The sequence below is a fragment of the Balaenoptera musculus genome, chromosome 18 (genome assembly GCF_009873245.2).
Source record: "Balaenoptera musculus isolate JJ_BM4_2016_0621 chromosome 18, mBalMus1.pri.v3, whole genome shotgun sequence".
NCBI lineage: Eukaryota > Metazoa > Chordata > Mammalia > Artiodactyla > Balaenopteridae > Balaenoptera > Balaenoptera musculus.
This window is the reverse complement of record NC_045802.1, coordinates 30,919,920-30,922,798: the sequence shown is the minus strand read 5'-3', so window position 1 is coordinate 30,922,798 and position 2,879 is coordinate 30,919,920. Positions and strand designations below refer to the sequence as shown.

The 2,879-nt window shown below is 37.8% G+C and overlaps 1 pseudogene; it reads left to right on the top strand.

The window, feature by feature from the left end:
• The first annotated feature begins 1,013 nt into the window (after window positions 1–1,013).
• Window positions 1,014–1,663, top strand: LOC118884268 (annotated as a pseudogene).
• The last annotated feature ends 1,216 nt before the right edge of the window (window positions 1,664–2,879 follow it).

Below are 2,879 nucleotides of genomic sequence, written 5' to 3'. Positions count from 1 at the left end.
AGACTTGGAAGTTTAACTCCATTATTTCTTCAATATTGTATTAGTTACACATGTTACAATATTGTATTAGTCATCTGGTGTGAGATCAGACTACACAAGCGCATGAATATAGGGAGGTGAGGCTCATTGTGGGCTATCATGAGGTTATGAATTTGAAAAACTTTAATATTACAAAATATTATATTAATAATATTATCTTAGAACCTCTCCAATTATTCTACTTTAATTGTGGAAGACAGTTTCCCTGAAAATATTTGCCTTCATGGAGATCCCAATTTAAAATAAAGGGCAGTGGGCTTCCCTGGTGGCGCAGTGGTTGAGAATCTGCCTGCCAGTGCAGGGGACAAGGGTTCGAGCCCTGGTCTGGGAAGATCCCACATGCCGCGGAGCAGCTGGGCCCGTGAGCCACAATTGCTGAGCCTGCGCGTCTGGAGCCTGTGCTCCGCAGCAAGAGAGGCCGCGATAGTGAGAGGCCCGCGCACTGCGATGAAGAGTGGTCCCCACTTGCCACAACTGGAGAAAGCCCTCGCGCAGAAATGAAGACCCAACACAGTCATAAATAAATAAATAAATATTAAAAAATAAAATAAAATAAAGGGCAGTAATTTCAACATTAAGATTTTTCCATGGTATATTTTATAAATATATATATATATATATATGTTTTACATATATTTCATTTTTACAACTGTATTTTAACTTATGAGCAATTGTATATCCAAAGAAAAACTTAATCTATTATGAAGAACAAATAAAGGACAACATTTTCTTCCAAGCAGCTATGTGGCCTTGAATCATCTATGGACCTTCATTGTGTTTCAGCTTTGCCACCACTCAGATCAGTAATATAACGAATTGTCGCTTATATCTCATGAAACTATTATGAGTGTAAAGAAAGCTACTGATGATAAACAGCAAAGAAAAGTTAAAATGGCTCGCGGCTCTGGCTCTGCCTTGGGCTGGCTGCATGCAGACTCAGTCTGAGGGCGGCCGAAGTGGTTGGCTCGTTTAACATGAGGTTTCTGCTACTTCTCCTAGTGGCAGCGTCGGCGGTGGTTCGGCGCGATGTCTCCGCCAACCTGGGCGGCGTGCCTGGCGAGAGATTAAAGATGCAGTACGCCACGGGGCCTCTGCTCAAGTTCCAGATTTGTGTTTCCTGAGGTTATAGGCGGGTGTTTGAGGAGTACGTGCAGGTTAGTAGCCAGCGGTGCCCAGACATCCGCATTGAAGGAGAGAATTTCCTCCCTCAACCAATATATAGACACATAGCATCTTTCCTGTCAGTCTTCAAGCTAGTATTAATAGGCTTAATAATTGTTGGCAAGGATCCTTTTGCTTTCTTTGGCATGCAAGCTCCTAGCATCTGGCAGTGGGGTCAAGAAAAGGTCTATGCATGTATGATGGTCTTTTTCGTGAGCAACATGATTGAGAACCAATGTATGTCAACAGGTGCATCTGAGATAACTTTGAATGATGTACCTGTGTGGTCTAAGCTGGAATCTGCTCACCTTCCATCCATGCAACAGCTTGTTCAAATTCTTGACAATGAAATGAAGCTCAATGTGTATATGGATTCAATCCCACACCATCGATCATAGCCCCACCTATCAGCACTGAAAGCTCTTTTACATTAAGGGATTTTTGCAAGAGCAACGTGACTGACATTATGAAGGCCTGTACCGAAGACAGCAATCTGTTAGTACAGACCAGATGCTTTCTTGGCAGGCTCGTTGTACCTCTTGGAAAACCTCAATGTAAGACAGTTTTTCAGTACTTGCACATTTTGGAATTCTGCACATTTGTGGAGTGCAATAATACTGTACAGTTTTTCTTTCTTCCCCAAGTCCACTTGGTTAATAGTTTTTTTTTAAAAATGCAGACATTACTACTTGTACATTTTTTCTCGGTCATATTTGAAAAAGTAGAAAATTGAGTTGCAATTTGATTTTTTTTTCAAAGATGTCTGTTAAGTCTGTTGTGATTTTATCTGAATTTTCCTTTTTTATAGTTTAAAATTGATCCTTTTTGGGACTAGAGCTGAAGTTCCCAAATACTTTATAAGAGTTTATCAGACATCTCTAATTTGGTCATGTCCAATTTACATAGTTTTCAAAATATTGCAGATTGTGAACAGCACATTATATAAGATTATGCGGGGAAATCCTATATCCAGAGTACTCTACCAATTTGTGTATGTGTGTGTGTGCGTGTGTGATTATCAGAGAACTACGAAAAGACCAACCACTTTTTAAATCCTGTTAATGTAGTTCAAGTGTCCTGCCTTAACCAATTTAATGAGTTGATTAACTGGGCCTTTATACTTAATAAAAAACTAAGCAGATGTAAGTTTAAAAAAAAAAAAAAAAGAAGTTAAATGACTATGAAAAGGTAAGGTGTCTTCATTAAGTGATTTGCAAACATGTCTCATAAATGGTATTTGAATATTTGTAATTACCTAGCATGCATTATATACAAATAATAACCAATCTAGTCATTGTACAATGCTAATTTCAGGTAACTTTTCCCAAGGCACCTTTTTTGGCTACCAGATTAGCTCATCAAGGCGGTAGATTTACAATGCCACATGTAAAGACACTATTGACCATCAGGTATCATTTATCTTTATTCAAGCTCAGTGTAGAAGTGCAAATAAAATGGGAAGAAGACTGAGGAGGTATATAAAAATTCTCATCTGTGTCTACAAACCACAGTACTTTTATTTTTAATTTTTTATTTATTTATTTATTTTTACCACAGTACTTTTAAAAAGCCTTAAAATATTAGTGATATTAATCTATTTTAGAATGTAAAAGGTAAACAATGAAGGACATAAAGGGAATTCCTGGTTCTCAATAAAGCAAATTTTCCATATATTTAAA